Source organism: Schistocerca serialis, chromosome 8 (assembly GCF_023864345.2).
Source record: "Schistocerca serialis cubense isolate TAMUIC-IGC-003099 chromosome 8, iqSchSeri2.2, whole genome shotgun sequence".
Classification (NCBI taxonomy): Eukaryota; Metazoa; Arthropoda; class Insecta; order Orthoptera; family Acrididae; genus Schistocerca; species Schistocerca serialis.
The window spans coordinates 331507613-331521022 of record NC_064645.1 but is presented as its reverse complement, the minus strand read 5'-3'; the positions used below and the strand labels follow the sequence as shown (position 1 = coordinate 331521022).

General features: G+C 46.7%; 1 non-coding gene across 1 annotated transcript; it reads right to left on the bottom strand.

Moving 5' to 3' along the window:
• Positions 1-1317: 1317 nt before the first annotated feature.
• Trnas-cga (transfer RNA serine (anticodon CGA)) lies at positions 1318-1392 on the bottom strand. Its single transcript has one exon. It is a non-coding gene; the product is annotated as a tRNA-Ser (tRNA).
• Positions 1393-13410: the final 12018 nt, after the last annotated feature.

Below are 13410 nucleotides of genomic sequence, written 5' to 3'. Positions count from 1 at the left end.
GCCTGGCCAGTACAGGAGAGAAGAGGGAAAATCACCTGGCCAGGCCCATTGTGGCGCAGTACTGGCGTGGCCCAGCATGAAGAGCAGAGGAGAAGAGATTACGTTTGACATGGTCAGGAGCAGCCTGGTCCAGAGAGGAGAGGAGGGGAAGCCATTCCTGGAATGTCCTGGCTTGGCCCATCCCAGCCTGACCCAGAAAACAGAGGAGAGGAGGTGGGCCTTCTCTGGCAGGTGTGGCCCAGCCTGGAGAGGAGAGGGGAGGAGATCCAGCCTGGCCCGTTCTTGCCCAGACAATCCCAGCCTGGACAGGAGAGAAAACGTGGCCCACCCTGGCCCAGTCTGTCGCAGTACAAAGCTGCCTAGCCCAGAGAGGTGAGGAAATAAGAGAACAATCTCTGTCTGGCACATCCCAGCCCAGAAATTAGAGGTGATGAAGCCTGTCTGGCCAGTCCTTTACTGGCCTGTCCTGGACTGGCACAGCACAGCCCAGAGAAAAGAGGAGAGGACAGGAAGTAGGTTCTGGTATGATGTAGCCACCCCTGGAGGGGAGAGGAGAGGAGAGGGGTCCTATCACTGGTGCTGCCTGGTCTCAAAAGGAGAGGAGACCCATCCTTGGTTGGCATGATCCATCCTGGAGAGGAGAGTACAGGAGGCCATGCCTGGCACCCACCCAGCACAGATATTTCAGGCCCAGAGAGCAGGCCTGTCCTGGCCTGTCTAGGCCAGGTCCACCCTGGCCCAAAGGAGCCTAGCCCAGAGGGGAGAGGAGGTGAGAAGTGACCTGTCCTGTGCCAGCTCAGCCATGCAAGGAGCAGAGGAGAGAGAAGGGGAGAAGAGGTTTGGCCCAGCCCATCCCTTCCTGCCTTACCTCGAGAGAAGAGGAGACCTGGTTTGGTCGATATTGCTGTAGCAATCCCATCCCAGAGAGGAGAGGAGAGGAGAGGAGAGGAGAGGAGAGGAGAGGAGAGGAGAGGTGGCCCAGCCCAGTATTTCCCAGTCTGCCTTGCCTGGCCTGTAGAAGCAAGGAGAGGGGAGTGTTTCCAGCCCAGAGATGAGAGGAGGAGGACCATCCTGACCCATCCAATTCCAGACCATTAAACGATGGCGTTGCCTGTAGAGGAGAGGTGTAAAGGCCCGGCCCTGTTCAGCCAAGTTGGGGGGAGGTGCGAGAGACTGCCCCAGACCATCATTTCCTGGCCTGTCCCACCACAATTCGGTCCAGCCCACAGGAGAGGAGACTAGAACAGACCTGAATGAGATTTTCACTCTGCAGTAGAGTGTGCGCTGATATGAAACTTCCTGGCAGATTAAAACTCTATGCCGGACCGAGACTCGAACTCGGGACCTTTGCCTTTCGTGGGCAAGTGCTCTACCAACTGAGCTACCCAAGCACGACTCATGCCCCGGCCTCACAGCCTTACTTCTGCCAGTACCTCGCCTCCTACCTTCCAAACTTTACAGAAGCTCTCCTGCGAACCCTACAGAACTAGCACTCCTGAAAGAAAGGAAATTGCGGAGACATGGCTTAGCCACAGCCTAGGGAATGTTTCCAGAATGAGATTTTCACTCTGCAGCGGAGTGTGCGCTGATATGAAACTTCCTCGCAGATTAAAACTCTGTGCTGGACCGAGACTCGAACTCGGGACCTTTGCCTTTCGCGGGCAAGTGCTCTACCTACTGAGCTACCCATGGACGACTCACGCCCCGGCCTCACAGCCTTACTTCTGTCAGTACCTCGCCTCCTTGCCCGCAAAAGGCAAAGGTTCCGAGTTCGAGTTTTAACCTGCCAGGAAGTTTCATAGAAGAGACCTGATCCAGGCTGGAGTGGCCTGGTCTGGAGAGGAGGCCCAGCCCTTTCCAGCCTAGCTAGTCTGTGCCTGGAAAGTAGTGTGGAAGATGACTGCCCCAGGCAAGTGCAGCTCTGCCATGAGAGTAGAGGAGTGGATAGGATACAATCCAGCCCTGTGTGTCCCAGCCTGGAGAGAAGAGGAAAGGAGCCGGCCTCAGCCTGGCAGGATGAAGCCCAGCCCATAGAGGAAAGGAGATGAGATGAAGCAGATCCCTGCTTAGTGGAGCCAGGCCCAGAAGAGAGGAGAGGAAGACTGGCCCACCGATCATAGTGCGGTGAAGTGTGGTACAAAGAGGAGAGCACTGTACAGGAGGCGTAGATTGGTCCATTTTAATCTGCCCATCCCATCTCACAGAGGAGAGGAACCCCTACACAGGCTGGTGTGGACTGGTCCAGGGAGAAGGGAGGCGAGAGGGGGGCCCACAGCCTATCCTCAAGGAGAGGAGAGGAGAGGAGAGGAGAGGAGAGGAGAGGAGAGGAGAGGAGAGGAGAGGAGAGGAGAGGAGAGGAGAGGAGAGGAGAGGAGAGGAGAGGAGAGGAGAGGAGAGGAGAGGAGAGGAGAGGAGAGGAGAGGAGAGGAGAGGAGAGGAGAGGAGAGGAGAGGAGAGGAGAGGAGAGGAGAGGAGAGGAGAGGAGAGGAGAGGAGAGGAGAGGAGAGGAGAGGAGAGGAGAGGAGAGGAGAGGGGGTCCATCATGGACTGGTACAGCCCTGCACCAAAAGGAGAAGAGAGGAACTTGTCCCTGCCTGTTCTGCCTGGCCTGGAGAGGACAGGAGAAGAGGCCCAACACATGCTTCTCCCAGGGCAAGGTTTGCTGTTCCATAGAGGATACATGAGGAGAGGATGACTAACTCAGTCCCATCCAGCCTGTCCCATGATGAGAGGAGGGTTGTCCCAGAGGAGAAGAGAGGAAAGCTCTCAGGCAGGCTCTGCCACACTCAGAGAGGGAGAAGGGGAGAAGAGGCCGCCACATCCTGTCCTGACCTGGCCTGATTTGCCCAAGTGTCCGCATCTCGTAGTCATGTGGTAGCGTTCTCGCTTCCCACACCTGGGTTCCCGGGTTCGATTCCCGGCGGGGTCAGGGAATTTCTCTGCCTCGTGATTACTGGGTGTTGTGTGATGTCCTTAGGTTAGTTAGGTTTAAGTAGTTCTAAGTTCTAGAGGACTGATGACCATAGACGTTAAGTCCCATAGTGCTCAGAGCCATTTGAACCATTTGAACCTGCCCAAGTGCTGCCCATCCCAGATAGGAGACGAGGAAAATTCCCGCCCGACCAGTCCCAGCCTGGTACATCCATATGCAGAGGGCAAAGGAAAGGGAAAAGACCTGTTTCAGGTGGCACAACTCGGCCTAGAGAGGAGTGGAGAGAAGAATGGAACTGTCCCAGTCTGGTTCAGTTCAGCTAAGAAAGGAGAAGAGAGTAGACCTGGCCCGGTCTCTCCTGGCCCAGTCTGTCCTGGCCCAGAGAGGATAGGCAAGGAGAAGATTCCTAGCCAAGTCTTTCCTAACCAGACCCACCCGAGCCAGGAGAAGTAGGGAGGCCCATCCCAGCCCCGCACTTTCCAGCCCAGAGATAAGACGAAAGGAGATTAGACCCATCATGGTACAGAGCAGCCCATCCCACAGAGGACAGGAGAGGAGAGGAGAGAAGAGGAGAGGAGAGGAGAGGAGAGGAGAGGAGAGGAGAGGAGAGGAGAGGAGAGGAGAGGAGAGGAGAGGAGAGGAGAGGAGAGGAGAGGAGAGGAGAGGAGAGGAGAGGAGAGGAGAGGAGAGGAGAGGAGAGGAGAGGAGAGGAGAGGAGAGGAGAGGAGAGGAGAGGAGAGGAGAGGAGAGGAGAGGAGAGGAGAGGAGAGGAGAGGAGAGGAGAGGAGAGGACCCAGCCAGGCCTGTCCTGGCCTAGCCTGTCCCTGTCAAGCAGGGCCTGGACTGGAGAGCAGAGAAGAGGAGAGCAGAGGAGGCCTGGCCCTGCCCATCCTGGTCCAGAGAGGAGATGAGAAGGGAGGAGGCTTATCAGGCCTGTCCCATCCCTGCCCATCTTGGCTCAGTGTGACCTGGTCCATAGAGGAGTGCATAGGAGAGGAGGCTGAACTGGCCAATTGCAGCCTAGCTCGCCCAGTCACTGATGGCCTGGCCCAGAGAAGAGAGGAGAAAAAAGGTGGCCCAGCATATTCCCTCCCAGCCTAGCTGCCCCTTCATGGAGAGAAAAACAGAGGAGAGGTAGCTTGGCCAGGCCCTACCAGGTCTGGGACCTGTTTGGTCCATCCTGTCCCATCTTGGCACTGCAGAACTTCATGAGGAGAGGGACGAGGCCTGGCCTGGTCCATCCGAGCCCTGCATGTCCCGGCCTGGAGAGGAGGTAGAATGAGAGGAGGACTGGCACCGTACATCCCACAACAGCTCGTCCCAGCCCAGCAAGCTCTAGCCTGGAGTGGTGAGGAGGGTAGAGGCGGCCCGACTGGACTCTCCTCTTTTCTTCTGTCCTTTCCTCTCCTCTCCTCACGACTCTCTACAGTATGCTAAGATAACGATAATGTTTCGATATGTAGAGCGGCTATGTTGTAGACAGCTTGAAAGCCGTCTGGTGGGTTGTGTCATCAAGTTCTGATGCATTTAAATTTTTGGGGAAGTGTGCATGTTCTACAAAATCTGTATGGTGCATAAAATGTCGGTGAAGTATAAAATACATCAAGGTCTAAAAAAATATTTAGATTTCGAGACTGGTAAAGACTGGATCCAGTCTTGTTTCGATGATTTTTTCTTTTGTTACCTTCGTTCCTGTCGAATATCTATTGCATTTAACTATAAAATTCATCTATGAGAAATAAAACGAAAAAAAAAGACTTTTATTAAATTCTAACGACCTTGATAAAATCGATAAAACGGCGACGACTGAAAATTTGAGTTATCAATAAAACGGGCATTTTGTGTAAAAAATAAGAAATAAGAAGAGGTGAAGTTTTCATAAAATGACCGTTGAATATGTGTTAATTAGCATACATTTCTCGAATTATTTAATGTAAATGATGTAAGTTATGGAACTGAACGGGAAAAACGAACAAAACAATGAGCGAAATGAGAACGCTACCGATTTTTTCCCCACCTTCATGTATTTTACACTTAAAGGAAATGCTGGTAGAATATGCACTTTTGTTTTAAAAGTTTGAAGCAGGTGAGAATGGAACGCACGCCACTCACATAGGAGGTAGGCGCTCTAGTACAGTGCCATGCTGGGTGTAGAAAATGTGAACTTCCAGAGTGATAATGAGCCAATTTTCGAAGTGGAAACTTTGTTCGACAGTCAATTTGCGGGCTTCTCCACTCAAGATCTCCGACCTGTTGTCGCCATTAGGAAACAAAAATGTGTCGTGTAGAAGAGGTCAATCTCTAGAGAAGAATTACGCCATCACCAAACTTTGTAGTCGCAGCTTGGTATTTTTTTCGAGGTGCTAAATACATCTTTATAACTACCTCTTCATTTGCAGTGGCTGATGTTGCTGAAAGTGAACAATGGCTGAATATGCTTTAGGTAAGTTAGTGATGTGATTTATTCTTAATTTTTTGTGACCACAATTCCACTTAAGCTTTCATAGTATTTGCATCTGAACAGTTAATTATTTCATCAGGTTGCCCTCTATGGGGTGACTGCACGCAACGACTGTGGTTATATTGGGTTAGATAGAGCAGCAATGAGTCGTAGAATTAAGTTGCTTTAATATGACATTTATAGTCACAACGGAGATCAGATTTCGACCTGTGTCAGGTCATTATCAATGGAGTGCGGAATTGTAGCAGTTGTTCGTGCTCTAGTGAATGCTTACACGGTTCAACCATAAATAACATTAGGATTACTGCTAACTTTGTAGTAGGAGAGACGCGTGATTCCATGAAAAAATGACCAGAATGAATTTGAAGGCATAATAAATTCCCAATACGAAAAAGTCGGACGATCTGAAGCACAGAGAAAGTGACAGCAACGATAATGTGCAGTTTCATTCAAGATCGTGGAAATGCTACTGCAGTGGTGCTGCCGCGATCCACTTGCGTTATAGGGCCGGTCTTTCAGTCTTTTGACATTCGCTCTGTGTTCGGGTGAGCCATCACGTGTCACTGATGGCCCATTCATTGGGCCGCGGCGAAATTTTGCGCCGTAGCCGCTGAGCGTGCAAATTGCCACGCCGCGGTCGGCATCATAATGAGCCTGCAACGAGACCAAGCGACAACGTGGCTGCCACTGCTACAGTGAGGGAGCTAAGTATTTAAGTCGTGGGGTGGTTCGTGCGTCCCTTCTCTTTATGGTTCACACGTGGTGTCCAAACATTCCACGCTATGTCTCACAGATAGGGTGGCCGCGATAACAATAAATATATTTCATTACGCAACAAGATTTCGGAGATGCATGTTGAGTATGCGTGGAGTATCCGAAACATCTTTGAGTGTGACTGAGGAAAAAGCAATGTTAAATATGTTTCAGTCCTTTATCCTTCTTATCAATCTTTATAAATAAAAATTTGACCTGCTTATGTTTGTGCTCGCAAAACTCTAAAAGAGATCGATCGATTGACTTGAAATTTCGACGCAACGTTGTATGCGAATGTGCGCTTTCTTTTATATTCATATTTTCAATACATGTAACATACGTATATAAGTAAATATGTAATATACAAAAATCTCGAAAAGTTCTTGATTGACTTAAGTTTAATTTTTTAACGGTACTCTAATGGACATCTGACGGACATAGGGTATATATTCTTGGTATGGATAATATATAAGTATATGTTATGTAACATATACAGAGGAAACATTGTTACCAAAAATCTCAAAACGTTCTTGGCAGATTTACTTAAAATTGTACTCGATGCTCTAATGAACATTCAGACAGACAGTAATGTATGTAATATGTCATATATGATGGGGTATCATTGTTATAAAAAATCTCAAAGAGCACTAAATAAACATTAGGGCAATTATAGGATACCCAGGGTGTTCAATTTATCTCAGGACATCGAAGTATCTCAACAACTACACATAGGATTCAAACAATTTATACGTAAAATTTGATTGTTTCGTAGGAGGAAATCCAATTATACCATATTCAAGCCCCCTCCCCATCCTGTGAGGTAACCAGGGAGGATAACTCTGAAATCTTAAATGGAAGCACACATTCATTATTGGAGATTCAGATTCTACTGAAAGAAATTGATGAATTTTGTGTGAAACATTTTTTCTTACGCAATAGATGGAGCTGCATTTGTAAAAATCAAGATAGGTGGGAAATCTTATATTTCAAAATGCTGTCCAATGACGCTTGGATTAACCACTCATCTCTACGTTGCCAGGGTAAGACAGGCAATTCTTTCGTAGCTTTTAACGAGATTGCACTCCCTGTTATGATAAGTTGTAGTTCGTTACACGGCCACATTGCCGTGTCGATCAGTTCTTTTTTCGTTTTGTCGGACGAACGGTGTTGCCCATTAAAAGTTTTGAAATAATTGCCTGTCTTACCCTCGTACAGTGGAAGTGGGGCGTTCATTCAACTTTCATTGAATAGTATTTTGAAGCATACGATTTTTTACCCATTTTGATTTTTCCGATCACAGCGTCATCTGTCTGGAATTTCCCAAGTCCTTCGGAATCCTCAGTGGACATGAACTGATGCAGGTGATCAGACAGGGTGCTTACGTACGTGTCACCTGCCAGAGTCGTATCTAGACGTATCAGGGGTCCCATAACACTCCAACTTCACACGCACCACATAATTACAGTTCCTTCACCAGATTCTACAGTCTCCTGCTGACATGCAGTGTCCATGGATTCATAAGGTTCTCTCCATACCCGTACACGTCCATCCGCTCGACACAATTTGATACAAGGCTCGTCTGACAAGGCAACATGTTTCCAGTCACCAGCAGTCCAATGTCGGTGCTGACGGGCTCAGGAGAGGCGTAACGCTTTGTGTGGTGCACTCATCAAGAGTACACGAATGGGCCTTTGGCTCCGAAAACCCACATCGATTATGTTTCGTTGAACTGTTCTCAGGTTGGCACTTGTTCACCGCCCAGCTTTGAAATCTGCAGAAATTTGCGGAAGGGTTGCACTTCCGTCACGTTCAACGATTCTCTTCAGTCGTCGTTGGTCCCATTCTTGGAGGATCTTTTCCCGGCCTCAGCGATGTCAGAGATTTGATGTTTCATCGGATTCCCGATATTCACGGCACACTCGTGAAGAGGTAGTACGGAAAAATCCCCATTTCATCGCTACCTCGCAGATACTGTGCGCCGACTATAACACCACGTACAAACTCACTTAAATCTTGATAACCTGCCATTGTAGCAGCAGCAACCTATCTAATAACTGCGCCAGACACTAGTTGTCTTACATAGGCTTTGCCAAAGGCAGCGCTGTATTCTGCCTGTTTACATACCTCTGTATTTGAATACGCAAGCCTATACCAGTTTCTTTGGCGATTCACTGTAGTTGTCCAGGATGCAGTGGATCGGTCGGGTTTTCTGGGTGCGGATCCTTTTATATGTTATGTTTCAAATTTTTTGGACGGCGTCTCCGTGAAACGCTTTTATTTTTTGCAACAGAGCTCTCTAAACTAATTGGGAAACTGCGCAGAAATAAGGTAAGTCTATTACCACCCTGCTAAACAAACCTAATACTGCAAGTTAAGGCGGAATCAAGAATAGAAACGCCCTGCTGTTGCTGCTGCAGCCACATTGTTTGTACAGACAAAACGTGTATCGAAAACATCGCTCCCTGCCGTGCTAAACTGCTAATCACTTTGTTATTCCGATACAGGTGCAGGTTACAGTTGGGCCAATAACGTATTCTCACAGCCAAACGACAAAACTCCAAATTACTGTGCTCTGCTTTTCTTTTAGTGCGTCTAATACACATGTCACAGAAATCTGGTAAACTCAGATGTTATTTATGGAGCCAGCTGTACTGGTAGAGATGGATGATTTTATAAGTAAATTCTCTAAGACATTAAGCACAAGTTGCTTCTAACCTTTGTTTAACAGTTCTCTGCTGCAAAGTTTCACTACAGAACACAGATTGACGTCAGCGACGTACGCATGTAACTACGTGCATCGGGCCGACCACGCTTCTTGAAAACGGGAATGACCTGTGCTCTTTTTTAGTAGCTGGGGACTCTTCGTTTTTGCAGCGACCTACGATACACAACTGCTAGAAGCAGAACAAGTTTTTTCATGTAATCTTTGCAGAAACCGGTGGCGCAGAGGTAAATGTATGTGCTTTGACTTTATGGGCGCTCAACGGCGCACCGAGGTGTAGACACTGGACTTGCATTCGGGTGGATTGCGCTTCAGTCCCCGACGCGGACTTCTATATTTAGGTTTTCAGTGGTTTCCTCGTATCTTTTAAGGAAAATGAGGGAATCCTTCCCAACCTGAACTTCGGTTCCGCCTCTAAAGGCGTCGCGATCGTCTGGACGTTAAACCCTTACCTTCATACCTATCTAATAACTGATCATTTTCCAAAGTCTAAAACGTCAAAATGTATGTTAGTGAGGTAAAACCAGAGCTACAAAATTAGTCACGAACACACAGTGCACGCAGTTCTAAAGAAAATGATTACTTGGCAAAAACCAACGCGCAGTACTACCGTGATTATGAACGCTTGTTATAAAGTTTTAACTATCACATTGTAAATATAAAGGTAAGTAATTATTTTTTTATTCATTTAGAGGTACATATCCACAGTACTGGTGCATATTGAAATTACCACAGTACAGTATCGTAGCACACTTCCAGTAACAACAAAATATCTCGCCTTACCAATAGGCTGCGTTATTTGGTTTTTAGATTCTTTAGAAGCATACTGCAGGACTGTGGCGGTGGTATTTCAGTGTGTTATAGAACTAAGAGGTGACTGAGTTTTTTGGGGGCTATAGTTTATACTTTAAGACTACCTCCCTTATCGGTAATGTTACGCAGCTGAAATGTAAACAAACGTAAGATTTTTTCAAAGTCCTCTCAAGCTACCACCAAGCCAGGCAAACCAGTTAAACGTTCCGTGTTGCAATCAAAACGACGAACAGACACAAAGTAGACACATCGAAAAACGGAACTAACCCAGAAGCGATTTCCTAGCATCGCGTGAGCGATAATCTTAAAATGTTATCTCAGCTGCAAGACCTACGCGAGCAGAAGGTATCACGTCATTGTCACAGCTCAGTTTGATTTAATAAGAGAGAGTAAAAATTTCATAAGAATACGTATCAGCCTACTGATGTGACGGAAAAGCACCACTGTATGAAATGAGTAGTAATAAATACTCAGGCTTCTGAGCATTTTTGTTCAGTATTTTACGTTGCAGTACACCAAATACGAGGCTGAACCTGTGATACGCTGCTGTCATCTGTCTGGTCTACTGGACTCTGGAGCTGTGAGCTGCCGACATCACAGCCGCTGATGAGGACATTTGAAGATATCTAGCTATGGTTTGCTGAGTTTAACTGATCGTACTTGACGCACTGTACACCTACTGCAATATTCAGGAGGCACTCTAATCGCTGATGCCCTCGACTGGCAGTAATCGACGTCCTTGGCCTTCCTTGGTACAAGGACTACGCTGTTGCTCAACTCCACACCATGCAGTGCTGCTGAGAGATTACCTGAGCACGTCCCCTTCGACCTCAGCGAGATTGCTCTGGTAATTCGCATGGGCCAGCGTTGCCCGTCGGGCGTTCTACGCCGTTCGCCACAAGGACTGCCACTCACACGACACTTGTGATTACGTGAGCCGCACGCCAGGGCGACACCCTCCGGAGTTCGCAGAAACGCAGCAGCAAATTCAGAGGCTACGATGTAGCACCACTACCAGCCTGGGCGCCGGCACAGAAGACAATATACACCTGTAGACTTCAAAGTATAAATCCGCTAATGTTGTGTTACTAGCTCCCAGCGCGCCAAACGGCCTGCTGCATTGCGCTCCACACTCCGTCTTCCTGGTAACAATATAAGTCTCAAAACGGTCCAATACAGTATGATAAATGCGTTCCAGTTACTCGGAGAAAGACAACGATGAGCACGCCTGGGCAACACAGAGCTATAACCCGAAACATTGGACACGCTTTCCACGCTCAGAATGGCGGTCGATGATCAGAATTAAACTTATGCCATGGCGAAAATGTTTCAAATGGCTCTGAGCACTATGGGACTTAACATCTGAGGTCATCAGTCCACTAGAGCTTAGAACTACTTAAACCTAACTAACCTAAGGACATCGCAAGCATCCATGCCGGAGGCAGGATTCGAACCTGCGACCGTAGCGGTCGCGCGATTGCAGAGTGAAGCGCCTAGAGCCACTCGGCCACACCGGCTTGCTACGAAGAAGAACTACTTAGTAATTTGCTCATATTTGTCATGTTGTTGGCGTAGAGAGCCTGTGAGTTCATTAAATTTGACTACGCAGGTTATCAGTCAATGCTTAAGCATATTGTTTCTTAAGTATTACGATATCGGTACTTATGTCATTTTCAACAGCCCTATGAAACAAGGAACAGTAATAGAAAAACACACTTGTCAACATTATATTAACAAATTAATTTAACATCTAATTAATTAAACGCCTAACTTGACTGATACCTCTGCAGCCATATTTGGCGAACATCTACGTATAACCTAGACTGTATAAGAATGACATTAAGCTACTTAATACAATTCACTGAACGTGCGGAAATATTTAAGAGTGTGATTTAATGGGAGATTTTAACACTAGACAAGGTAATTTAAAAAACATTACGCTAACACATTTAGAAGTGATTTACATTGGAACTAGTGAATCACTACGATATCTCAAGCAAGCTATGGGAAACTTGTACTGTTCGACTTTCAAAATTTGATTGATGCTACATCTGAAACATTTCTAATGTCATTATTAAGTTTCCAATGAATGCTAGTTGGAAATAAAATAATACATATATTCAGCATACTAAATACGACTGCGTTTACATCAAAGTAACTGTAGCAGTGGCGGACGCTGCCTGCACTAACTCATTCTCACAGTTTGTATTATGTCTATCTAATTTTATCTTAGCTTCAGATTACATTTCGTTTTTAATGTATCCTTCCGTGTAACATTTTTAAATAAACACAAACATATAATTGTGTTCAGCTAGAAAGTGTAATGCCTTAATTATATTTTATGCTATGAACTAAACTTGAATAATACAAGATGATTTGTCAGGTAAGTAGATGTACATGCAAGTCCTTTGAAAAGAAAAAGCAGGTAGTTTTGTTAAGAACAGAAATGATGAATGTATTGTGTGTAATAATGTTTCAGAGTAACAAGATAGCCCACTAGCAGTTATTACGATTTCCGCCCACCTCTGTCCTCGTTCAGCTAACTCTTTGGCTTATTAATGTGGTGCATACATATTCATACGTCCGATAAGCCCCCAAGAGAGTGAAATAATGAGATGGGCCCCGAGAAAACCTCGCAGCTGCTGCGAAAAGCTCACAGCATTAGCTCTTTGCAGGATTGCCCGCATAATATCAGAAATATATTTCGTTTAATAGCAGAGGCCGCTGTTGCTCTAAGTACTAACGCAACTCTCTCCGAGAACCGCCCTATTTAGGGGAGTCTGGGGTGAAACTTTAAGGCGAAGCGCCTCTCCTGTAATTTTCGCGGCCGCACCTGTTAGCCTCTGGGTGGGGTCCCGCAAGACAAACGACTCCAACCCTCTCCCAACCCCACCATCAAGCCAGTCCACCCTCCTCCCTCCCCACAACGCACAACAGTTTGCCACGTCGCCGCTTGTTTATGTTGCGTAGGGGCCGGGTAAACAGTCAAACAGGGCCCGTATGCACGCGCTCACGTTGCTTGTTTACTCGTCTAATAGGGCAGCATAACAGCGCCTGCATATAGCTTCGCGTTTTGCTGTAACAGTGTGTTGGTACAAGCCCATTACATGATTCTGTGAATAAACTGCCATCTCCTTAAAGGCCCGCGTGAGAACGCTTGTGGAAATGTGGAAGAGATACCAATGACGGTAATACTTTAATCGTAATTTATGTCGGAATATATGAGGGCTCTTCAAAAAATATTCGACCTTATTTTTTATTGGTGAAACCAACAATGGTATCGGGGCTCGCACGAGCACTATGTCTGTAGGCATACATAGCAAGCATGCCTGACTTTTTTCACGACTGTGGAAACTATCAGTCGCTGGCAAGCCTTTGACAAGAGAAAACTTGTAGTCGTCGCACTTTGTGTTATGGACAAAATGAAGGAAAGAGTGAACAACATTACTGCATCAAATTTTCTTTTAAGTTTGGCGATTCTTATGTTAAAACAATTCGCAAGATTCGACTCGTGTAAGGAGATAAAGCAAACAAATAGAGGAGTGGTATAACTCTTCAAAGATGAACGCTCATCCGTGAAGAGTGAAGCGCGTTCAGGGAGGCCCTCACCGTTCACATACGAACCGTGATGTTGCAGGATAGACGAATCACTATCAGCGAATTTCTAGACGAAGTTAAAATAAATATTAGATCCATTCACTCTGTTTTGAAGGAACATTTGAGCACAAG